The sequence below is a fragment of the Dromaius novaehollandiae genome, chromosome 7 (assembly GCF_036370855.1).
Source record: "Dromaius novaehollandiae isolate bDroNov1 chromosome 7, bDroNov1.hap1, whole genome shotgun sequence".
NCBI classification, from domain to species: Eukaryota; Metazoa; Chordata; class Aves; order Casuariiformes; family Dromaiidae; genus Dromaius; species Dromaius novaehollandiae.
The window spans coordinates 14,702,012-14,728,357 of record NC_088104.1 but is presented as its reverse complement, the minus strand read 5'-3'; the positions used below and the strand labels follow the sequence as shown (position 1 = coordinate 14,728,357).

General features: G+C 41.1%; 1 protein-coding gene and 1 long non-coding RNA gene across 8 annotated transcripts in view; one reads left to right on the top strand and one right to left on the bottom strand.

Moving 5' to 3' along the window:
* LOC112994219 (uncharacterized) overlaps positions 1 to 17,135 on the bottom strand; it is a 39,209-nt gene extending 22,074 nt beyond the window's left edge. For all 5 annotated transcript variants that reach the window (XR_010389942.1, XR_010389943.1, XR_010389940.1 and 2 more), the window contains exons 1-4: positions 17,004 to 17,135; positions 13,674 to 13,767; positions 6,884 to 6,979; positions 6,688 to 6,800 (exon numbers count right to left, since the gene is read on the bottom strand). This is a non-coding gene — a long non-coding RNA (uncharacterized LOC112994219). The remainder of the gene's footprint in view (positions 1 to 6,687; positions 6,801 to 6,883; positions 6,980 to 13,673; positions 13,768 to 17,003) is intronic.
* Positions 1 to 26,346, top strand: part of RALB (RAS like proto-oncogene B) — a 48,696-nt gene that overhangs the window by 5,466 nt on the left and 16,884 nt on the right. The window contains exon 1 of one of the 3 annotated variants that reach the window (XM_026118415.2): positions 16,949 to 17,090. The exons of 1 other annotated variant lie outside the window; for it this stretch is intronic. The gene's annotated coding sequence lies outside the window, so the exon portion shown is untranslated. Of the gene's footprint in view, positions 1 to 16,948; positions 17,091 to 17,386; positions 17,562 to 26,346 lie in introns of those variants that run through there. One more of the 3 variants, XM_026118414.2, reaches the window with a different exon arrangement.

Below are 26,346 nucleotides of genomic sequence, written 5' to 3'. Positions count from 1 at the left end.
GCAGTTTCTGCTGAAACTAGTTTTGCTTGAGGATTAGCTTGTGGTTCCAAGTGTCTTTCAGTGCCGACAGCTGAAAAAGGTAGCTCTGGGCCAGACTGTAATGTTCACTCCTTGCTCTAATGGGCGGATGTGTTTAATTAACCTTTGTTTCTGTAGAAGCAGACATTCTGGCAAGATCTAGGAATGCTAAAGGAGGGAAATCTAAATAGCAGTGAACTTAGGCACATTCTATATATTTAATAATATCAGATAAAGAATGTTAATGTATACAAATACATATCGTTTCCTAGGAGATAATTTGTATAAGAAATTCCTGTAAAATAAATTTAACACGGTGTCCCTTTGGGGCTTCCCCCCAATTACTTTCACAAGATCCAGTTATGGTCTGATGCCCTTGGGACTTTTGTCACTAGTGTCCTGTTAAACACCAGGCACAGTTCTTTGACTGGGAGTCACAAAAGCATGCATTCAGGGTGGAAATATTCTGCTTAGCAATGCTTCCTGAGAGCTGAACCTTCCAGGCTTGCTGTCTGTTCCCTGTTCAGTAAAGACTTCTCCAGCTACCATACTTTGGTCAGACCGTTCCCAGAACTTCCTGCAGCTCTTCAGGTTTACAGTTAATTCTTCAGAAGGCATGTGGTGAGTCTAAGTTAGGGCAGATACTCTTTGCATAAAGTTGCTGAACGCACTGTCTTCCACTTGAAAAAAATAAAGCACCATAGACTGCAATTCACTGAAATATAGCAAACTCTTTGGCCACAATGTTCCTTGGCCTCTTTTTTTCACTTAAAATCCCTGACCTTCCATGTGTGTGTTGAGAGTAGGCAAATTAGAGCTTATCTTCTCCGACCTTTGTCAGCCCCACAGCTACAATAACAGCATTGTTTCCTACCCCCTCTCCTTAGCAAGCAGCACCCTCCATTCCTGTCACTTCCTTTTCTGTGCAAAGCTTTCCATCTGAGAGACTTTTTAAAGTTCTGCTTTGTCATCTCTTTTTCTTACTACCGTAATCTAAATTCCAACATCTTTCCGTCCTGGCAGTCTTGGTCTCAGCCAGCCAAGTTCCTAGCTGTTTTTACCTCCAAAAAAGCCTTTTAAAGTCTAGTAACGGACATTCCCTCTCCAAACAAGGTGTATTACCCATGGACACAGAAATGTTTAGGTTATAGCAATTTTCATACTAAAACTACATCACACATCACACTAGCATCACAGTGGCAATGCACAAACATAAATTGTGTTTTTTCCACCTCAACACTCTGATGCAGAAATTCATTCCTTCATAACATTCTGCAACCATCTCCACATGGCCACAGTAAGTAGGAACTAGTTAGATTGCAGTTGAGTTAGTAAGACCTAATTCCATATTTTGTCTACTGGATTTTTGTCTCACAATGTAGAGTCATGACAACAAATGAGATAACGAAGGAAAAGCTATGTGTTATGTTCTTCTTGGGAGATGATAATTTCCTTTATAATGCTGCCCAGTGTCTGAGTTTGTAGAGATAGGATTGTGTAGGCCTTCTGTGAGCAGAAGATGTCTTATTGTAGAGAGAAGGCTTGCACAAAGACTGAGGGTAGAATGAGAGTCTTTATGTACAGACATAGGTGGTGATTTTCAAAAGCTCTTAGCATTGGCCTAACTCCAAGCATAGTCAGTGGATGTAGTCAGACTGACACTGATTGGTTTTGAAAATTCTGGACCAGCATGGTTCAACATGTAGCCCACTGGCCACATCTGGTCTGTGGGATGCTTTTGCCTGGCCTGGGCCACTTTTTCTTTGGAAACTCCAAGGAGCAAGTTGCTGCCTCATGCCAAGGAGAAGGAATGGAGGGAGGCAGGCTTCTTGACCGTGCTTCTGAGAAGGAGGCAAGAACAGCACCCTGATACAGACCAGTTGTTGCTGTGCTTCTGTTTGTATGAGTTTGTGGATGCTTGGACATGTGAAAAGGAACATTCCTATATGGCCCACTGCTTTGTCTCATTGTCTCAGGGTAGGAGACCACCACTACTGCCTTCATTCATTGGTCGGTTGTGTGCAGAGAATAGCAAGCAAGGGATGGTAGTGTTCCCCTACAGCCTATTGCTCCACCTAACCTTTCCTCCAAGTCTGCTTCTCTGTCCAAGTATGAATGTGTGGATGCCAGGAGGTACGAAACCACAGTCCTCAGCTGCTCCTGATTACTGTCATCTCAATGGCCTTCTATGGTGAGGTCCTTGAACTGGAATCTGACTCACACAGCCTCTGGGGCTTGACCACCCAATTAATACACTTACTGTTGCTATAAGTATCATTCAGTGAGAAGAAATGTGTAACACTATTCCCTCCCTTTGGCCATCTGCAGGTGACACATGTACTTCATTTCCCTGCAGAACTGCAGGAATTATGAGTTCCTTGTAATTACAGGAATAATTACAATCAGTGTGAATTCTACATGTATACGAGCGACAGGATCTGTGGGTTTATCTTGCAGGCTTTTTATTCACATGAATACACTCAGCAGGTTCTGGGTCCTATCTTCCCCCAGCAAGGGAGGCACAGTGGCTCCAAGGACAGCACAATCTGTTCTCTGCCACCACTGGAGTCAATAGCAAAGCTCTTCTGCCAGTGGGAACAGGCCCCATTCTGAGCTAACCTGAAGATTAAAAGCTGATGGGAAGAATTACAGTATCAGTTTAATTTTAACATGATCTAAGTACGAATTACCAAAACTGAGTGCTCTCACTTAAATACAAGTTGAAACAATTACTTTATCTTCAGGGAAACTCTTTAAGTAATTGAGATGGATGTAAATCTCAGCTAAAACTTCTGCTTGGGGAAAAGTGCTACTGGATGTGTCCATGGCTCAGTTTCAGCACATGCAGCCGGTTAAGGTTCAGTGGAAAGCTACATTAACTTTCAGTCAAGCTAAAGAGGTGCCTTTCCTAATTTTGATGGATGGCAGTTAATTACATTTTTCCTCTTTGGAAGGAATATACATTTCTTTCTTTTCTTAGCATGTCTGATAATGGCAGGGGATTTTTCCGAGGGTAGTCTTGGAACAAAACTGCAGCTCCAGGCACTCTGTAGGAAGCCAAATACAGGGGAAGGGTGGAGTAAAGTTGCTATTTGATAATAAAATAGTCTACCAGCACGTTTCCTTATCTTTCTTCAGTGCTTGTTTTCCAGAAACTAACTGTGATGAAAAGGCATGAGGTATTCTTCTCTGTTGTAAATTCTTTTCTGATAAGTCTTTCGGAAGAAATCACAATGCTATCTCCATTCAAATCCTTCCTAAGATGCATTTCTTCCATAAAATATTTCAATGCTAATCCACTAGGCGTTGCTATTTACATCTTTAAAAGAAACAAAGTACTTAATCTAGACTGATTGTAGATTATGGATTACTAAGTGCATGTCCCATAGAAAAGCACAGTCCATGGAAAAAATCTATTGCCTCCTGGCAATAGTTCTTTACATTGTGTTTTTATTTCTTATTGTTGATTGTAAACTCCACACAGAAGGGGCATTTGTTTTTATGCACCTTTAAGGCATTATGTATGTCTGTAACTTTGTGTAAATTAGTGAAAACCAAGAAGGAAACAAGAAACTAATTTTACAATAGAAATTAGCCTTGCTTTGAAGAGCAGTCAAATTCCAGTGTGTTGTCCCAGTGTAAGTCCAGATTTGGTGCTAAAGTCACTGGATTGGAATATGGTCATGACTCTTCATACAAAGAAGACACGAAAGGAGAGAGGAGGTCAGTAATACTGCATAACCCTTTCTAACACATGTATGCCTATTATACAATGCTCTATTTGATGAACTGGAGAACAATAAGCAAGCTTGTTTTATAGCAATACAGGGTTACTTAATGTTGAAGTAGACTAAGATAATGGAATAGATCTACCAGAACCCGGTCACTAGCCTTGTATTTAGGTATGTTGGTTTTATGCTGCCTTCAGCTACAGGGTGCTAAGATGACTCAGAAATATATATCTGCTATTTAACAATGTTTAAAGCAGTGGTTCCCAAGGTAGGCACTATGATAACTAGTGAGACCACAACAATTTCAAATGAGGTCACAAGACCAAACTGAAATTCTGTATAATGACATATTTATGCTAGTGTTTGCGGTTGCATTAAATTCTTGCTCTACAAGCGCTGTAATTTTTTTGCAATGAAAAATTTGGGGTACTGCTGGATTTTACGATGTGAAAGACCGGGTGGAGATACTATTTCCTGTGAGTCATCAGAGGAAAAAGTCCTTTACTACAGGGGTGAAACCTGAACATGACAGCTAAAATTAAAAAGATCCCCACAACTGTGAACATATTAAATTTACTGATAAAAAGGTTACACTGATATAACATATTTCAAGCTCAAAGGTGTCAATGCCATTGCTTTTCAAAACTGTAGTTGATCTACATGCCCCCAAAATTTTGGTGCTATAATAATTATCATAACAAAGTTAATTATAGATTAGTCCCCCACAGCTGAAATATACTCAGCACTGGGTAAAACATGGCAGTTGTTCATGCACAATACACAATGGTTTAGAAGGGAAAAAAAAAAAAAAAGAAAGAAAGAAAGATTATTATAGCCATCTGAAATGGCTGGACCCTTTTTTTAAAGCAGTGTGTGCATACTGGTGCTGGAATCCGGTTAGGATGCCCTGGCAGTAAAGGCAGGGGATGTTGTGGAGGCAGCAAGCTGGGACCAGGGAAGGAAGGCAGTACTTCCTGTTACTCATTAGCAAGCTCAGAGGAAGGACAGCATCCTGCCTAGGCATGCTAAATCAGCCAGAGAGTTTCTATTAACACAGCTGCACAGCAAATCTTTAGCCCTTCCCTGTTCGGGCAGAAGCATATTCAACTCTGGCTATGAAATAGAGGCCATAATCTGTACGTGGGTGTGCAAACAGCCTCACTCTCCTGTACTGTGTTTGCTAATCTGCTCAAGAGAGAGGTAAAATCAAGAACCCGAGGACTTGCCTTTGTTTTTAGCCCTTTATGAAGCAAACTTGGTCAGTTTTGACCTCTTTATGCTATGCTTCTACTCAAATATTTATACCATGTCCCAGTAAAATCGCCCAGCTAAGAACCTCTTTCCTTTCAGCTCAACAATTACTGCATTCCATTTGTTAATTTGTGAATTACAAATACATTTTGTGTGGTGATCACCCTACACTGTAGCAGAGCTTGAAGAATAATGACCTGTATTTATCCACAGACATGCCATATCTCCTAAGCCAAGGTAATTCAATCATGACCTGGAAAGGGTCATCAGAATCCAGTCTCTCCTCCGCTAGTAGTCCTTAGTTTCTTGTCTAGAATTTGTCAGTTCCACGGGCAGTTTTTGTAATATTAATGTTTTCCAGAACAAACCACTCTTAACCACATGGTCTTTTAAAATTTTTGTTAGTGGATTCTGTTGTCTTACAGCATTTAGATAAATTGAACAACTGGCAGTTTAAATGACAGATTTAAAGCTGTCATCCTCATGGGGCTACTCCACACACAAGTTATTAGCAGCAACATTAAATTCCAAAAACACTTGTAAAATCTTTGTTCAATAATCTTTTCATATTAAACTGGAATTTCTATATGCTTAGACCAACATAAATAGTAAGTCATACAGACCAGAATAAAATATAGCAGTTAGAAAATTCAAGCAATGAAAAGACAAAATGGCATCCATTACCCACACCAAAGATACAGATGTCTGAACCGCATCTCTTTCTATATTGTTTTATCTTCATTACAAATGTATTCACTAGTCTATGTGACCTACCTTAAGATCTGTGTACATATAAATTCTTCAACCTAAAAACAATTGATTAAACAGGAAAAACATAAAAAAGTGGTTTCTGAGGGTAGGCTGATACTCAGGTTGTATGTCATTACTGTTATTGTTACTATTTATCAAAGACTTTCAAGCCAGTTTTGATTTTTCTCCTCTTTGCATTTATAACTCCAACTGTTCAATTCTTAATTCTCATGTTCTTCACTACAGTTTTCCCTCTTTAAATTTTCTTAGTCTATATTATTCCTGGTTAGATTTGAATCAGCAAGCAAACCATTTCCTGTCCTTGGAGGGATGAATCTACACTGGATGTTAGCACCCTGTCTTGGCACTAACAGGATGCAGAACAGGACACTATGCATTTTATTAACAGCAACTAAAACATGAGCGACGAAGTTTTGGCAGAACTATAACTAAATGTTTTACATGGAACAGAATAAGAACTAGAGCTAATACACTTTTCTACAACTAAAATAAGGCTGCTAGCAAACTGGTTAGGTAGATTTGGAAGACATCAGTGGTTCATGCGAAAAGACTTAAGCTCAAAAACTGTGATTTGAATAAAAGCTCTAGGTGCCTAACTAACTGTAGCAGTGTCTCTGGCATGCTGAAAAGGACTGCAGTTCAGAGCACAAATGAGTTATGCCCTCGAACAACAAACCATTGACACTTTATTGAAAAATTAATGGTTAAAAGTTTGGAATCTAATGCAGGTGAACCTAGAATTAATATTGGATAATAAAAATAAAAATTGACTAAAATTTTCAGGCTAGAATGCAAATCACGCTTCCTCTAGGAGTTAGCCTTATCCATGGACCAAAATCCAAATGGAAAACAGTTCTGTGGCAAGGAACTAAAACAAGACTGGGAATAGCCACAAGTATGGTACCACCTAATGTGCCTTGGCTCTGTGAGTTGATCAGCACTTCTGAGATCTGAACAAGCATGTTTTCACACCATGTCTAGCAGCAATTCAGGAGTCTCCTGGTGGTCCAAAACTCTTGCTATCCAAACCTAAGAAAGAGTGAGCATAGTTGTCGGAAATTTGCTAGATGAAGTAGGAGTGTGTGTACCAAAAAAGATGATGGGTACCTTACCAGTCAGCTTTACAGGCTGCTGTTCCTGTTTACTATGGCTTTTTATGGAGTGAAGTCTCTAATGGAGCCAGGTGGTCAGGGTCCTCTCTTGGCTGGCTGGAAAAACATTAAGAGCTCTATTTCTTGCATAGCCAATAGAGATATAAATTTAGCTTGAGGGAGATGGAAACCATCTTTTGGAGAAATAAATCCCACAGCCTTTTTCCTTGTTGATCTGTGACCTTGAAATCTGTAAAACCTTGCAGTATGTTCCTTTATGACAGTTGCAGATTTATTACAACTAACTTCATAAGGGCAGCAGTCCTTTCAGTGTAATTTTTTCAAAGGGAAGAAGGGGTATGATGGAAAGGTTTCATTTACATGAGGGAGATGAAAGTTGGTGGTGAAATTGATGCTGTAGGAGCAGCAACCAAGGACAAAAACATGACAATCACACCTACCTGTTTTTACACTTGCAGCTTTGGGAACTGACAGAGAAATTGCTTTTGATTTATACCTATTTCTGACTAGCAAGACCTGATAATTATCAGGCAGTTCACCTTATGTCAAAAGCCAACAGTTAAACTATGAGGCAGAGTGAACTCGGGTGTGGAGAAGACAGCTTTAAATCAAGGTGGAAAGCTCTGAGGATGAGACAGTATGTGGGAACACAGGCATTGAATAAATCTGATTTTCATTTTAACTAGAATAAACTCATGTATCTGAGGTCACTCCAGGACTACTGGAGTCATATTAGAATGATTCCTATCTTTTAAAGTAGGCAATCAATTTGTCTAGTACAGGTAAGAGTCCCAGGTGAACCTCTTTACTTCTATTTCCAAAATAGTCTCCCACCACAGGTTTTGAATTTTTTTAATTTCCTTATCACTGAAGTCTTTACCTGCTTCTATTTTTTCATGTCAAGCAATGTCAAATGTTTGTTTGAAAAGAGCTAAGAAATAAGATTTCCATGAAGATATATAGAATCTTAATGACAGAAGAGTCAAAAATGGCATAGTATACTAAAAGTGTTTGTAAGCTTTCTTTGGGCAAAGAATTCTATAAAAATTTGCAAAGAGCAGCTAATTTTTAACCAATTATTAGAGGTGAACCCTGAAATTTAAGCAATTTTGAATTCTGCAGGCAGTCCCTAACCTTAGTACTGCAGTTCCTTCCACCATGATGCACATTGTATTTAGAAATGGCAGCTTACACTTAGCTCTGTTAATATCACCCAACAAAGGAAGGTAATATACATTAGCTAAATGGAAAATGAATTGAATTTGACATCTTTTTGTGAATTGAAAGCTCCCCAAATTATCCCCAGAAAACTCTTGGAGAGGTTTAAGAGAAGCCACAACAAAACTGTTGCTGAGCCTCCAGTGCAGGGGAGTTGAAGGAGCCCGGCTGATCCAAACAAAGGGTTCTTTACATGCTAATCAAAAGAGAGATTCAGCAGGTGGCCACATTGCTTAGGCTCTGTGAAAAGAAACTGAAAAGGCAGAACTACATCAAGCTGAATCTAGCATGGACGTGACATGACTATTGCATTTTGCATTTGACATAATGGCCAAACCCATAGCATTTTTGCTTTCCAAGGAGCACGAAGGGCTGCCCTTTCTTTGAAGGAAGTGGCAGCTGCCACAAGACTATAAAAATATCTTGGGCTTGCTCTATATAAAGACCTTTTCTAAATTTACAAGGAAATAACTTGTTGGGTTAAAACATTTCTCAAGAAAAGATTAATCTTTAAAAACTTTGAATCTCCCATTTACTTTGCCCATTCCCAGCTATACGCCTGCCTCTTAGCTGTCCTAAGTGTCTCATATCCTAAATTAATTATAACTGTTAAATGGAACTGCTAAAAGCACAAACGTTATCATTTACCTCTCCGTTAAGACATAAGCAACCTTTGGCAAAAGGACTGGGCAGACTTTGGGGCAAACAGCATCTTAAGCCATTACAGTTAGATTCTCAGATCCCTTCTCAGAATGCCATCTATGCAAGCCAACAAGTTCAGTGGAAAGTTGATAGGAAATAACTGTAGAGCAGGGTATATTGTACATCCTGCCCTGCTCCACAAATTGAAAAAGGGAAGGAAAGAGAGCGTAGCAGTCTTTTCCTTCAAATTATGGGAAGATACACCCCTTTTATCCAGTGTCTTAGAGTACACAGCATCTCTCTAGCGCTAGAAAACCAGAACTTAATTTCCTCCTCCTCTGAAATGATTTGAGCCTACATGTAGAAGGAGAGTCCCCTAAATAGGAAGCCAAAGACTGTCCTATGTTAGGCAAAGGGTGTGTTTAGTCCATCTTGTTGAAGCTGTTCCACTTCGCACGGAATAATATTCACTGAGCCAGAGAGAGTACAAGCAAGAATCATCACGATTCTCCTCTCTAATGGTTAGAGCACTCTCACTGAACAGTCCCTGCTCTCATAAAGATGTCATTGTTTATACTGACTAAACTGGGTGGCTCTGTGCCTTCAGAGTTCTAGTTTCCATGGGCAGGCTTGTATTATCTGTTTGGCATTGTCCATCTATTTTCATGAACTAGGTAAACTTATGGGACAGTGCAAACTACCAATGCTAGTTTTTAACTTCATAAATTATCTTGCAGTAACCCACTTAAGAGTTTAGGCTTCAGGCTTGCAGACCAAAGTCTTCTAGTGATCTGCAGAAAGGAAAAAACATGATTTTTCTTATACTGTATATAAACAGATACCACTCATTATCTGCAGAAACCAATTCTTGAAAGGCGTTTGCTTCCTTTTTCTATTCAATTCTATTTTTATTTTCAGATTTCTGAACAGTGACAATCACAATGCTTTGTTATGAAGTTGACTTTTACACCCATAAAAAACTCTCTTGAGACCAGCAATTAATTTGTTACGTGCCAGAAAACACCTCATTGTTCACTTGTCCCAGGCTTAGATTTCTCAACTGGCACCTAAAGTTTCCAGAATGGGCTTCCTAATCAGTTTTCATCCTTCCTCGCATTCCAGTAACATAAGTTTTAGTGACCAAGGCTAAGAACAAATAATCAAGTGACACTGAAAATAGCATGAAAAAAAATCACCATAAAATCCACTGGTCAGAAATAGCAAGGTCTCAGACCTTGCTGCTCAGAATCACATCACTAGTTTCTGGGCTAGTTCTACATTTTCTGTCTTGAAAGATTCCTCATTAACGTTGATGCTCTGTGAATTGGTTCTAAAGAACTGAAAAATTGTATGACAGGCCACCATTGCCATGACCATTTCTGTAGTGATTTATACCTGTAACAACTATCGTTCTGCATTTTGCAGATGTTTTTATAGATGTGAATTGTTGTAGAAGAAAAAAGGTATGGGAAAAGCAGGCTTTGTATGTCTTGCCACCTGGTTGTCCCTTAATTAAAAATGTTAGAGAATCATTGCATAGAAAAGAAATTAAAATCCATTACAAAGGGATAAGGGTTATAAGGGGAATAAATGTAGTTATATGTGACAGATCACACCAATTCATTTTCTGCTACTGAAAGTTTCATCAGAAAAAACGAAGCTGAAGGTCTGTTGTTGCCCTTCAAGAAATCCAACTTGAGGATGAAATTCATGCCTGATTGAAGAGAAGCAATTTAGGAAAGTCAAAGTTTGATTTACTGTTCTCTAAAAGATGTATAAAGCTCATTACCAAGCAAGATCGCAAAGTTACACAAAGGTGATTTGTATGAAGTCATAGTTCTCAAAGCCTCTTAAAAGGCATAGACATAGTGTGGGCTTGTTTCTTATTTACTGTAATTTTTATTTTTTAATTCTGAATAGACAGAACTTCTTAAATGAATTTGTTCATTGTCTGCAGTACAGATACACATGGTCAGATGCTGTTCTCCAACAGTGATAACACCAAATCAAGTAAACAAGATTTTTGAAAGCTAAGATACAATATCATCCAATAAACTGTAACTGACCAAAAAATGGTGAAAGCCACCATTGTTTGGCCATTCTACTCTAGGGCAGAAAGTCTGTAATGCAGCTGTGGGGTCTTAAAACATGGCCCTGTAATGAAAGGGAAAAGATAATATCAAGTTAAAGCAAATGTTCGCTACTGTCCAGCAAACAATTGCTTAGGCTGCAAATACCAGATAAATTTGGGATTGAAGTCATTTATTTCAAGGAGACTAGTTTGGGTAGCAGGGTGGGTGGATTTGCTTGTGAGTACATAATGCAATGTCCACCATGCTGTAAATCAATGTAGCTCCAAAGAAATTCGGAAAATAGCTGCAGCTGAGTTTCTGACCCTTAAACATGCCTTTTAGTGGGCCCTAATCACAAAGGCCACAACTTTTAATATGAAATATAAATAAATAAATCGATGTGCTCAAAGGTTCTTTTCTTCTTATGTTGCGTATAATTGTCACTGTGAGTGCTGAATATAACATCCTTTACTTGCTCCTATTATCCACAGTAGCAGAAGTTTTAGCTCAGAACTTCCTGGCTCTTACTAGTTAGTTCAATTTTTAATTCAGTGTGGCTTTTATCTGTTTTATTTTTATGGCTATTCAAAAATAAATTGCAATGAAATCACAAAATTTGGGGGTTAAAGAGATGCTCAGGCTGTGCACTTGCCACATCTGATGTAGTCCATAGTTCTGTTCTGGCTGGGGTACATTACTCTTGCAGACAGAGGACCCCACAAACCAGGACAGTTCCTCCTAAGTTTTTCCAAAGGAATATGAAGCTTAGTATAAATGGCATCAGAAGAATAAGACAGCAATAATGTGTTACTTGCAAAAAAATTTTTAGGTTACCAACCACAAGGAACATGTCTTTTCTGTGGGAGAAGAGGCTGTGTAAACCAACCCATGAACGTTCAGCTCAATAGTGAAGATCTCACATGCAGCAGTATTACCACATTATTCCATTATGTTCTTAACAAGTTTATATTACTGAGATGAAGTAATGTCATAACAATGTGATATTTACACTAGCATATTCTCAGCCACACGAACTTCTTTATAAACTTCAACAGATTGAACAAATTCCTACATGTTCCCTACAAGAACCACTTTACACACTTTTTTAAGACTTTTATCTCCAGGTTGAAATAAAGCAGCTAATGAATAATGCAGTGTTATACTGTGTAAGTTTAGGGAGTAAAGGATCTTTAGCAAAGTGAAGCTGATGAGGAATTTTGGTAGACAAAGTATGTGGCCATTTATTTTAACATCAAAACCACTTCATACAGCATTTGGGTTTTCAGAAGAAATCTCCCACTGAAGTTTAAATCAGGCCTTCTCTAATTTGACACAGCATAGTGGACACCATAGTAGTCCAAAGTGATGTCCAAAATAAAGCCTAACTTTAATCCACTGAGTCATATCAGAGTAATTCTAGGAAGTATGGCACTGATGTATGGGTGCAATACTACCATAACAACAACTAAATCTATTACAAAATTCAGGTCCCAAGATTCATCTCATAAACTGTAGGGTGCTTGGGAAAAAAAATTCTACTGCCATGTAAAATGGTACAGGGGCATCAAGTCTCCCAAATGTTTGCGATAGATGTTGAAATCAGACATTGAAAAGAGAAAACTGCAGTAATAACAATGAAGCTAGTAAACCAAATATGAAGGGCTTTTCCTTTAAAAAAGATGTTCTATGTTTATTTTAGAAAGTCATTTTGATTTCATTCTAAGTTAGATCAACTTAATTAGAGACTGCAGACAGAAGGAGATACTTTTAAAAAAAATTATTTATTGACAGATTTTTTTGAAGTATTGATTTCATCTTGCTAGAATGTTGGTTGCTATCACAGCCAGTAACTTACAGTATTAAACTGATACATTTGTCAATAATCTCATCCAACAAATCTGATTAAAAAATAAATGGCACAAGAGCTGTTCTGTTAACATGGAATTTTTTCAAACACACTCAGATTGCTCTCCAGTAGCAGTCATTCAACCAGGTGGCACTACTCAATTCCTTGATCTAAATTCTCAATGATGTTAACTTTATTACTATTCCAGAAAAAACCTCTGCCTTACATGAAAACGTTTCCAGATTAATTCCAGTTTCTATGCAATTGAATTCAGTATAATAATGATAGTTACCTTGAACATTATCTGCAGGACACTAAAAGTGAACTTTCTACCCTACACATAACTTGTAAAGCCTTAGTTAGTGTCCTTCAGCAGTGCACTTCAGGAAATGCGGGCCAGCTGGAGAGACTCCAAGGAAGAAAGAGTAACAGGCAATTAGGAAACATGACTTATGAGGCACAACTTAAGAAACAGGTGTTATTTTGAAGGAAGAAAAGAAGTCTGAGGAGTGACAAAATAATGATTTTTGAATATTTAACAGGTTGATGCAAAAGGAAACAAAAATCTGATTGCTCAGTCCAGTATGAACTTGGCAATAAGTATTAGGCTTAAACTGCAGTAAGTGACATTTAAGGCAAATATTGTTGAAATTTTTCTTATGGTAAAATAATCAAATACTTTAAATAAGTTGCTATGAAGACACTGCAGTCTTCATTGCACTAGACACATACATGCCAAAAATGATATGTGTATAACTGATCTTGCCTGTGGGGCGGGGAATAAGACTACATAACCTCTTATGCTTCTCTCTAGTCCTTTCTTTTTCCTCTTAATTTTAGGCTATCAAGATATTTGTAATAAAGTGAGCCTTTTCTATAACAGCTCCACGATCAGGCCCTAAATCTTTCATGCTGTCAATAACCATGTTGATCAGAAGTGTAACGCCTGTAAAACTGGAATGTGAAATCCCTTACCTCATGTGTCAGTAAAAATCTCCCACTTAAAAATTACCTTGTGCTCTTTTTCCTGCCAAGATCCCAGCTGCATCAGAAACTGTACGGTGATTTGCTACTGGATTTTTTTCCGAGTGGTGACTTACTGCTGTCTGTAACAAAAATGGAATGCATGATGTAGTCAAAAAGCCATAAACTCCTACAAGCAAAAGCTGCAATCCTATTTCTTTTACTGTTGTCTGTTTCTGATATAGTTTAGTTTGCTCCTTTATGTTTTTTTCAATCCTGAAATTCATAAATCATTACAAGGTCAGACTTGTTCTCTTAAGTACACAAGTGATCTGTATGCTGCAGTTACTAGACTATCCATGCCCAAAGAGAAAATAATCTTGGACTGTCTTATTTGTATTTTAGAACAAACTCAGTTTGAGCACACACTGTGTACTCGTACCTCTTCTGACAAGTTATCTAAGCATGGATTAACACAAGGATCTGAATTCTGCACATACAAGAAACACAGTATTTTGAGAACAAAAAGGATATCATAGTATATTAGCTAATACAAAACGTTATTTTCTCTATTTTCCCCAGTCAGCCTTCTTGCCGTCTCCCTAGTTTTAGACAAGCATTCATTCTGATTGAAGAATGGTTTAATAACTAGGATAACAATAATATGGTGGGTCTGGATTGAATAAACTAGTAAAAATGTAGGGTTACCTTCACTGACCCATTGCTTTGTACTGCACGGTGCTGCAGGACCCTGGCCATGTATAACTAAGAATCCCTCCAGCAATGCACAAAACCTTTCTGCTGGTTTAACCCTTTCTCATGTTGCTTTCTCAGTCTCAGTGCTGGAGATGTGGCAGGACCACTGCTGTGCTCACTTTTCTCCACTGACCTCTGATTTCTTTGCAGTCATTACTGCTCCTGTCTCAATCTCTTGTAAACTGAGGCTGGGGCAAAAGTTGTGAAGCAGGTACCTGTCCTGCAACTGTCCCTCTTAGGTGTGCAGGTTCCTGCAGAGAAGAGGATCTGTTTCTTATTTTTAACTGTTATTGCCAGAGATGATTGCAAATGACATCAGTGAATCTGTAGACTGGCTTCCTAGTTACCACTGATCCTCTTGCTTTTGCAATGCACAATTGTCCCTCCAAATTCTTCAGCAGTTTATATACCTTTCCTTTTACCACTAAGATTGCTACTACATACCCCTGCAGGAACAGGTAATTCCCTCTGTCCATCATTTGCAGCCTCTTAGGCCTTACAGTTCCTCAAATATATTTTTCCTGAACTGGACTCCTTACCTTGCTCCTTCCATAGTCACTTGTGCAAAAAGAGGGCAGAGATGGTATAAAATGTTGTTCAGTGAGAGCTGGGTAGGCAGATGGTGAAGTTAACACATACTTTGTACAGATGTAGATTACAAACACTACAGCCAAGGCAACTGCCAGTCCCAGCCAGCCAGCGTGAATTTATCAGAAGGGAGAGGGAGATAACAATGTTAGCCTCTCTCCTCAGCCCTGGCGGGTATGGTAGTCAGCCCCGGACACCACGATGCTCACGCAGCGCCCCTCTTCCCACAGCATTCGGGGTAGGGCTGGGTTGGCACTATCACGTACATCATGTCTGTTCTCATATTGTGCCCCTTGCCTGAATCAACAGCTGGGATCTGTGCCCTAATTCCTTATTAAAACCTCTTTCATTTCTTCTGCCAGCTATTTCTACAAACTGAATAGAGCTATCCATCTAGGTTTTACATCTTTCTCATGACTATACTTTCTAGAACTCATTTCAGCTAACCCGTGTATCAGCTAACCATTTCTCTGGAATACATTTCTACAGAGTGCCCTGCTCTGTCCCTGGTGGGCTAGCAACTAAACACATGCATCAGAAATACTGCCCCTGTCTCAAAGAATTTGGACTCCAAAACATATTATGACGTGATGAAGCAACAGCTGGAAATAATTTTTTTCATCTGTTGTCTGTAAAGCAGTGAGAATAAATTAAATGTAATATAGATGCTAATGCAAAGGAAATTTACTCTCCTAAATTATTCTATAGAAATTTTCTTCTTAAAGTACTGAAGCAAAAATATATCTGTAACACCTATGGTAACCATGGAGATTATACCAGGCAATACGCATAATGATTCAAAATGTGGCATAAGTGTTCTTTGTCATGACTGGATTGCTATAAAGAAGTAGATTTCCCTTAAACAATTTGCAGAAGCAAGATACATGTGGTTAATTTCTTAACCCTTTTTTGCAAGGGGGGGAAGGGGAAGTGTCAACACTGTGGTATGGGCAGCAGATTAATACTATGTTCTGTTTAAAAAGATCCATATTCTGAAGTTCTTGGTAATCTGAACTCATAAATGTGATTTGCTGAAAATGTTTAGCTTTTGTGAATAGTCACATCAGAGCAAGTGGTCCCACCATATTGCCTGCACAATGTGAAAGATGGCTACAGCGACATGTAATTAAAGATTAAAAAGGAAACACTCCTAATTAATTTTTACTTGACTTTTTTAGGACTATGGACAAATGCACAAAATGTATCTCAAAAACAATTCATGCATAATCCCTGAAGTACTAAGATTTGGGCAATTTCTTCTAAGTATTATCTGTAAAACAACCTTCTTTCACATTCAATAATATTTTTCCGCTGTTTATCCCTTCTCTGCATGGCATCAAATGGTCAACGGCTCTCGGTCTGACAGCTTCTAATGCAAGATGAGTATTGACACAGATCTTAATTTCATGCAATCTAGATCACAGACCTACTGCACTCAGGACCTTTCCCAATAAACCTACAAACATGAAAAGTCAAAGTCACTTCTTTTGGATCTCAGAGGTTAACTAAAATCTAGTGTTTTGCAGTTGTTCGAGTTAGGAGGAGAAACCAATGATGATGTAATGATGATGCCAATCCTATTTAATTACAAAGAATGTAGAAAATGTTTTCCTTCAAGACAGAGAGACTCAAAAGGTGTTTCCTCTGCATGCAGTTCTCAAGCTCTCTGCTCTTCTCGGAGCCACATTCCTATCTTTTTTTCTACTGTCTCTGCATATTTTTTTCCCCCAGTGCTTGTTATTTCTTTTCCCAACCTTGAAATCACAGATTATAGCAAATCTCTTGGGAGCACATCCTCCGTTCCTCCTCCACCTTTTTGTCAACAGACCATTGTTTCACCTAGAACTTGTGTAAAGCTGGACTGCTTTTTGCCTTTACTTTGAGCGAGAGGCTTCTTCTACACCCTCCAATTTCAAACTGCAATTTCACCCAGCTCTCCGCGGATACAAAGCAATTAATTCTTTCCCTTTCTCCTGTAAGCAGCTGCCCAGGGGCCCAATGTGAAAGCAGAAGCTGGAACCGTTACTTAACCTACCTGATCGCCTGCACTGCCCCGAGCACCCGAGCCGCAGAGGTCAGTGGCAACACTGACATCCACGCTGACATTTGTGATTTCCCTGAGGTGGGTGTTAGCACGCAAACTGCTGTTTCTAGAGGAGGAAGAACTGTACCCAGTGTATTCACTTGTAACCTCAGGCTGTGGAATTAAAATCGGTCAGACTTTCTTAACGGTTAAATTTAGGAAAATTAATTGAATTAAAGCCCCCACCGCCGTCACGGAGGAGACCCCGCACCGCGCGGCCACCTCAGCATCAACCGCCGCTCCCGCCCCTCCCCCGCCGCGGCGCCCCATTGGCCCCGGGGCGCCACGTGACAGGGCGGGGCGGGCGGAGGGGGCGGTGCCGGGGCGGCGGGCGCGCGCTCTGGCGGGGGGCCGGGCCCGGCGGGAGCGGCGCCGACGAGGGCGGAAGTGCGCGGCGGGGGCGCGCGGGGGGCGGCGGCACCCCAATGAGCGCGCGGGGGGCGGCGGCGGTTAAAGCGGAGCCGGGAGCGGGGCTGGCGCCGGAGCGCGGAGCCGGGTCTTAGTGCCCAGGTGAGAGGCAGCCGCGCCGCGCCGCGACCTTCACGGTGCCTGCCTGGGCGGGGAGCTCAGCGGTGCCGGTCTCGCTTCCTTGGACCGGACCGGGCCAGTCTGGTTGGTGGCGTCGTGCCCGCCGCGGCCCGAGGGGGTCCCGCCCGGTCGGGGCTGTGGCTGCGCCCCGTCGCGAGCCCCTTCGGCCGGGGCGGAGGGGAGGCGAGGCGCCCCCGTGGGGGGGAGCGGGGCGGTTGGAGCCGGGGCGCCGCCAGCCCCGCATCCCGGCCGCTGTGGGCCCGGGGACGACCCCCCCTCCCCCCCCGCCGGGCACGGGTCGTCACGCCGAGGCGCTGCGGGGCGGCGGGGAGGAGCGCGGCCGCTGGCCGCTCGGTGTGCGCTTTCCGTGCCCCTCGGGCCTGTTCCGGGGGGAGGCTCTGCTCCTCGGGCTGCGCCCCCCGGGCGGCTTCTGCTGCCTCCGCTGCGGCGGTGGGGCCGGGGGAGGTGTCGGGAGTCGTGTGGCTGCTGCGGCTGGTATCTGCAAGTGGGGCTCGGGGGAGGAGAGGGTGGCCTTGAGTGCTGGCTTCCCTGGGAGATTCCCGCCTGCCTCCCGTGGCCGCCCTGGGATAAGTGCGATAACGCCTCATCTCTGCGAGGTTCCTGGAGGTTGGAGATGCTGTTGGCCTCAGCTGGACTAGAAGTTTCTGAAGGATCTTGTTTTATCCAGCTAGGTTCTCCCTGTGCTGCACACTGACAGGGCTGTCTGTTCTCCCTGTGGCCTTACCTGTGCCCATCTAGGAGGAGGAAAAAGATGGTGCTGCAATGTGGCCTTACCTGGTGAAGGGCTAGGGAGGAGAGGTGTGGTGAGAAAGCAGCCTGTCATGCTTCCTGTGTGGTTTGTGGAGGCCTAGCTAGGTCTTCTGGAGTCCTGGTGAATCAATTCTGATCCTAAAATATGAGATTTAATCAAGCTTGGCTACTATTGGGTGTTTTATTGGTGGAAATAGAGCAGGGAGATGCTTAGAGCAGGACCAGCCTTGTCCTTTCAATGCTCAAAGCAGTATGGGTAGCTCTTAGTTTGCTAAACTATCCAAATGTTACTTTCCTGGCTCTGAGACTCTTGCCCCTCTTGTGAGGGGGAGTGAAGTGCCTGTCTATACAAGAGCATCCTTGGAGGCATGCTTTTCAGGAAGCATGTTGTCTTTTTAGGTATCTTAAGGACTGTTTGATTTATTTCTCTCTCTGTTGCTTCCTCCCCCCCAACTTCTCCCTGTACTAAAGCTCTCAAAACTGACGGAAGGGACTCACAGCTGTGGACCAAACTTGTGGTTGTTCTTGTAAGTGGACTTCATTGATAGCTGAAAGTAACTTTAACTAAAAAAAAAAAAGACCAGCAACAACACAGTCTTACTTGGCAATAGAATCTTTACAGCTTATTCACTTGTAGCAGCGTTGTCAAAATAGCGTTATCTACTGTTTTAATCACTTGTGGGTCCTGAGCACTGAATGTAATTTCACTTGTGATTAGATGATATAAACTTCCTATGGTGAAGACTTTTGCATTCAGTTCTTGTATTAAACTGTTAATTGGAGCTGTCTGAAAGCTTTTTCTATTCCTTAAATAGTAGTTTACTGTAATAGATCTTAGTAAATTTTCTGTTGTACACCTCTTGAAGAGAGCCAGCTTGATTATGTTTTGTATGAGAAGCATGCATGGAGGGAAGTGAAGCTGACCTATTTTCACTAGTGTTATGTACATGCTGCAGAAGAATGTCTAGTTTGAAGACTTAACTGGAATGCCTTACAAAAACTCCCCACTGAAAGCTTAATTTGACTGGACAGTACCCTTTTTTGGTTACCCTTTAAAATTCTCAAACTTGTCTCTAATTGTCAGTGCAGTCATACTGAATATTTGGTAAAAGAGTAGTTGAGGCATTTTTGATCAAATCAAGGTAGTAATGATGGAACACTGCCTAGATAACTTATTTTATTCAGGATGATACAGTGATTCTATAATCTAAAACCTCTTTCTGTCTCTAAGTTCTCTTCAGGTGAAACCTTACTAATTAAGCACCAAACGCACCTGTTACTGTACCAAATGCTGCATGAAAGAGCCTGCTTCTCTGGGTAGTGTTGGGATTGAGGCTTTGCAGGCAGTAGAACTGACCTGCAAATAGAGCACAAGTGGCCAAGTGATGAGGCAGAACAAGCCCCAACGTCATGTTTAAGTATCTGTACAGTAGTATTAGTCTGATCTTGTCCTGTTTCTTTGTAAAGTCTACTCACTTTCTGCTCAGTGGATGCTTGTGCTGTAATAAGGAATTATCAAGTTCAACTTTTAACTAGATTCAAACTCCACTTGAGTGACTACTGATTAAGTGAATTGCTTCCTGTTAAATAATGCATTCATCTTAATGGCTCCTCATACTAGAGGTACTGAAGAAGCCTGTTTCTCACGACAGCTGTGCAGCTATTAAGCACTCATGGGGATGCAAGTGCCTAGTGGTATTAAGACAAGTAAACAGTTTGAAGGCAGTAGGCTGCTTGTGCCTGGAGCAAAAGGCTCGAAACAAGAGAGGATGGGAGCAGTGTCCTTCACGGGCCTGAGTGAAAGGCAATGATTGGGCTGGTGACAGAAGCAGGTGAATGTGGGTCTGAGGTGTCTCCTGCTTCCTGCACTTTGCTGCATGCATGCCTTCAAGTAACTTCTGCATGACTGATTTATGAAAGGTGCTGATCCCTGTTGTCAGCTAGGTTAGACAGGAACCATAGGAACTGCATTCTCCAGCTCTTTTTAACTTGACTAGGAAGTACTGTCCTGCAAGTAGAAGAGCTTCAGTTCTTAGGTTTTCTGGCTTTCCTCTGTCTCTGGAAAATATTCTGTAGCACCATCAAGTAGTGATGATATGGTTCTCTTGCTTATTCCCAGTTGCTGGATGGAGCAAGCATGTTAACACACAGTCTTGACTGTTTACACTATTCTGATGGTTCTGTGATGCAGTTGATACCCAGCTCTTCATAAGAGGTTACAAAGCAGATGTTAAAAACTGTTAATGGTTGGCAAGGAGCAATCATTTTTTTTATGTGGTTTCTTTTGGCCCACTAAACAGGACTAAATAACTTTCATCAATGCCTGCCCCAGAAATATCAAGTTGTCTTGTCATTTAAGCAAGTTAAGTCTATATTCCTCTCGCTTTGTTTCATGTTCTTCCAAATACTGCTTTAATAATATTAAAGGATCTGTTTTGTCTCTTGTGCTTGAAATATGGAAATGAGCGTTTTCCAAGACCTGTCAAAAAGAGTCATGAAGTCATGTAATCTGAGAATGTTATTTAGTCTGCTATGTAAGTAGCTGTTTGAGTCTTTCCACGGTGACAGGGTGCTTGCTTAGAGCAGTCACTCTCAACTGTTTTACATGGACCTGTAGCCTTTCTAAGGGTTGCAGAAGTGGTTAAGGGTCCGAATGGTTGTCGGTTACTGGAATATGAAACTTAATGGAAATGCAGATCCTTCTAGTAAGCTTTGCTAGCTCACAAATCAAAGGCTGAAAAATCAGTCCTAGGATTATAAACACTTTTTAAAGCCTCAAGTCTGTCAACTGTCACTTCATGCATCGGTGTGTTGCTGTCAGTTGACATGATTTGTGTAAAGTATTTCAGGCCATTAAAAGTGTAATTAAACTAGAGTTCTTACTATGTTCTTCTTCAGATTAGCTTTGCCACAGTCCAAATTGAAGTCCAGTTTCAGGGTTGGAAAGCTAAAAATGTGCTGAGTTATCTAGATGTTGTCACTCTTGTTTTTAGATCTTTCTTCATGGATCTTTACTTTGAGTAGAAAACAGATCACTTTTCAGAAGCCTATTGGAGGACCAGGTATCACCCTAACTGTGTGCAGGGCTTCTGCTCATGTAGTTGGCTAATTTAAAGAATGTTTCAGATTTAAATGTAACATTAAAAGGCTTTGCAAGCTAGTGGCTTAAATCACAGAATTTTATTCCTACCTCAGTGACAGAATTATTATAGGATTACAAGGTTATACTCAACGTGACAAAGTATTTCAGGTAGCTCCTATTCTGAGCTTCTGGAAGAAACATCTGAACTCTGGAGTGCGTGTTGCAGAACACTTGCTAAACAATTCCTTACAAAAAAACCCATATACTTAAGATGAGTGCTACATTGCTCAGTGGGGCACTGTCTTGAGCAGCACTCTAAGGTAGGAGCTTAACAGGTGGTGTGTTTTCAGATTGAGTGCCATTCCAGTTGCCTCAGCTCTCCGGAAAAGATGCTGTTTTTGTGACTGGGGAAGCTAAGTCTTCCCAGATGAGAAGAAAATAATTCTAAAGTATGAAGTGATCTTTGATACAGCCTTTCCACTAAACATCTGCTGCAGTAAGAAACTCCTCCCCTCCCCCCCCATGATGCTACTCTTTTGTTGGTGTTTTTTTGGCTTACTGTAAGATCCTGTTCTCGGTAGGTGAGGAATTCTTGTTAGTGTAGAAACCAAGAAGCCTGACTGACTTTTGTAGCAGCCTTCTGATTTCATCTACTATATCATAAAAGCCAAAAAACTTGAAGAAATATACTTTCAAAGACCTGAATATGTGCTTGAAACCAGTGGGATATTTCTCACTCAGTCTATTCCAGTCTGCTACATTTACTTAAATAGTTCAACACAACTTAGATAGTAAATCTTCATTAAGCTTGCAGGTCTTTTAATTTATGTTAACTAATAAGTCAAACCAGAATCAAACAAGGCTTTATGGACTGAGTGAGTTACAAAGCTGGATTAGAAAGCAACTTTATTTAATTTGGACAAGTGATATTGGATGTAAGTAGGCTGACTAGCACTAATACTGTGCGTATTTTTATCTCCCCATTTAGTGTGTACAATGGGGAGCAATACAAAGCAGTGATTTAGTCCAACTCTTCTCCTTCAGTGTTCACAACTGCCTTGTAATAGTAGCTATCCCCATCTTGTGAGCATGCCTGCTATTATGCCTTTGTAAATGCTAGTCAGGATTCCTAGTTAACTAAGTAGGTAAGTGTTGGTCTTGAAGGATAAGTTTCTAGGTCTGCTGTACTTTTTGTGCTCGTGGTCAGAATAGGCGTTGTCCTTCCAAAAGCTCCCTGCGGATAAGATGTGTAGAAGCTCTACTGGTGCATAGACTTGGAATCATAGAATTGCTGAGTTTGGAAGATACTTCTGCAGATCATCTAGTCCAAACCCCCTCAATTCAGGGACAATTAGGGAAGGTTGCTCAGGACCTTGTCTGCTTGGGTTTTGAATATCTCCAAGGATGGAAACTCCACATCCTCTCTGGGCAACCTGTTCCAGTGTTCAATCACCCTTACAGGAAAAAAATTCTTATGTTTAAATGGAATTGTCTGTGTTTGTTTGCCTGTTGCCTCTTGCCTGTTGCCTCTTGTCCTGTCACTGGATGTGCTTGAGAAGAGTCTGGCGCCATTGTCTTCATAGTCTCCAGTATTTATACTCATTGATAAGATCCCTCTCTGAGTCTTCTCCACGCTGAACAATTCCAGTTCTCTTAGTTTCTCATCATATGTCAGATGCTCCAGTCCCTTAACCATCTTTGTGGCCCTTTGCTGGACTTGCTCCAGTATGTCCACATCTCTTGTCCAGTTCCCGGCTCCCCAGTACACAGCACTCCAGATGTGGTCTTGCCAGTGTTAAGCAGAGGGGAAGGATCACCCCTCTCAGCTTGCTGGCAATGCTCTTCCTAATGCAGCCCAGGAGGCTTTTGGCTTTCTTTGTCTCAAGGGTGCATTGCTGGCTCATGGTCAACTTGTCAGGATCCCCAGGACCTTTTCTGCAGAAAGTGCTTTTCAGCTGATCAGTCCCCGGTGTACATTACTGGGTGGGTTATTCCTCCCCAGATGCAGGACTCAGCACTGCCCTCTGCTGAACTTCATGAGGTTCCTGTTGGCTAACTTCTCCAGCTTGTCATGGTGCCTCTTGTCAGGTCACATCAGTGTGCCTGATTGAGGGAGCCTGATACAGCTTAATGACTCATACATCTGTGAACCGATGAATTAGATGCTTAAAATAGTGTAGGTACTTCTAGAGACTACAGGGGGCAATTCCCCAGAGCCCCTGGGGAGGTGTGTGGGTTTTTTGTGTGTGTGGGTAAGACTGAAATCATGGATGAGGGGCTGAATACCCACCTACCTCCATCAAACGAAAGCAGATCTGTAAGAGTGGCTTATATTGCCACAAGTGGAGATGTGAACATGGCACCCCAATTTCAGTTTCGGAGCAAAGGATGCTTAACAGGCAATTGCCTGGGTAAAGACAATTTCTGCTGGTAGGATCTAAGCCAAACTAAATGGAGCTGGGACTTCCAGTCTACCCTAGGAGTTTGTTGAACTGGGAAATTTAAAGACAAAGCTAGTGTGGCCTAGCCAGATTAATCCTGTGGGGGAACAGTGGTAGCAGCTTGTTGCCTTTTTGTCAACAGTGTCTCTGCCTTATTGCAAGACTAACTGGCTAGCTCTGACAGCTAGGTGAGAAAAACAAAATGAGGAGAGGAAATTTGACACTTCATGAGAGCTGAAGAACTAAATACTGAGATTGCATAGTATGCTCATGGCTGAATATTTAATCACTAGAGTAAATTCACTGAATTTTTATTACTCACTGAATATTCATTGAATATAACATTCGCTGAATTTTTATTTGCTAGAGTTTACTAGATTGTTAGTGACAACTTCCTTGAGTTACAGAGCTGCAGATTATCCACTGAAGTAATAACAAAACCATGTTGTAAGCTCATACTGATGCAAGATTTGAAGCTTAGATTTTTTGTTGGTTTTGAACTGTACTGTGCTATTTCAGACACTGGAAGCTGAGAATTTGACTTGTCTGAGGCTTTTATTACATTCTCAGGGATTTGATTAAAATTGGCATGAGATCAATGTCTGAAGCATGACATTTTCAAACATAGCGTAGACTATATCTGTGAAAGCACTGTTAAGAGATCAATGAGCATGTCCGTGCCCAGAGGAGGAAGGGAAGCATTGTTGAAATATGCTTCCCAAGTCAATGGGAGTTAGGCTTTTGTACAACTTTATTTGTTTAAAAACTGCCCGAGTTTCATTTGTCTGGCATGAGCCTCGCTGGCTAGTGTGAGAAATGCTGTCTTAATTGACTTTAAGTGATTAGGCAATTAGACAGCACTGCAAGTAACTTCAATAACAGACTTCTAGCATAGAAATACTGATTAATGGTATTAACTCAGTCTTCATGCTTGTATTAGATTTCTATCAGGTTTCCAGTCAAGCTCTTCAGATAAGGAGTGTGGTGGATTAACCTGTTCTGTAATCTGTCTGCAAGTATTTTCTGGGTGTTAATATTATACCTGGAGACTTCCTGAAAGTACTTGGAGAGGTCTGCTTGGGTACATCCCTACAGCAGGAGTGTTTTAGCTGTAATGACATTGTTACCTGAAGTGGAAGTTGTAAGACATTAGTCTTACTGACATAAAGGGTTTTATTCTACTCAGTGCAGCAGTATTCAGTGCCAAGCAACTAGCAAATTGTGATATGAAAAATAGGATGATGGTCTCCAATTATATCTGAAATGTATATCTGAAAAATAGGACTATGATGCTTAAGTGGTGCCATGTGTGAAATTGTAATTTAGAATGTTTGTAGCTGTATGGCACTGGTTATCTATATTCAAGTATTAAACCTCTGTGCAAGAGCTCAGGTGGGTTGTGGTGGGCTGGGACCCTTCTCTGAGGGAGTTCACCTTTCAGGAGAAACTTCTTGGCAAGGTGGTGCTGCGTGCCCCCTTTGGGGTGTGTGCATAGTGCCTGTGAGCCTGACCCACCCACTGTCTCATTTGGTGAAAAGAAGTAGCCCTACTAGTTAAGGGAGAGCAGGATACAGGGAGACTACCAGAATCTACATAAACATTAAAACTGGTTTCTATAAATGGTGTGCACCTCTGCAGTGCTACCATTCTGTCAGAATCGATGTCAAAGGCCTTTAGAGATCAGAACATTCTATAAGAATCTTACAAAAGAGCCTCAGTTGCTGCAGAGCTGCTGTGGACTTGCAAGGAAGTATTTTCACTTTGATTAGGTAAGAACAAAAAAGTAAACTCAAAGCGCTGGTTTTTTAAAAGAGAATGCTCTCTTTTAAAACCAAGTTACCTTAGGAAGGTGTTCTCCTGTGTGGTAACATTTTAATGCTCAAAGAGGACAAGGTAAATTTGTTACCTTTCATATCTGAAAGAATGACTAATTTTGGTGGTAATGTTATGGGGACCAAACCACTTGGGTACTACTCAGGAGGCCTAATTCTAGGTTCTCGCCCTAGAGAAGTTCCCTCCCTGGTGGCTGTTGTCTCCTCCTCACATACTCATTGGTGTCACTGGAGCTGATGCTGCATCTAGGACAGAAATTCAAGCTTCCAAATAGTGATAACCTGCTGAAGGCACAGAGTGTCTTGTTAGGTCTTTGTGTCTTGGTGTGGAGTTAAGAATTGTGTGTTCTGACTTTCTAGCAGCATGAATACGATCAGTGTTACAGTTGACTTATTAATGTTGCAGGTTTTATGGTATTCTTCCCTAGAAAGTTGATGTAGGCTGGCAGTTTTCCCACCATTGCTTTGTTTCTGTTTTCTGACTCTGGTTAGGATTTATAAAGAATCTTGTATATAATCTATAGGAAATGTTGCTGATAACTGCCAACTTATCTCCTTCCTCTTTGAGAAGGTCAGTAGAGATGACTTATGACTGTAGGGGTGCAGCATTCTGTAGACTGTCTTTATGCATCATCCTTAAA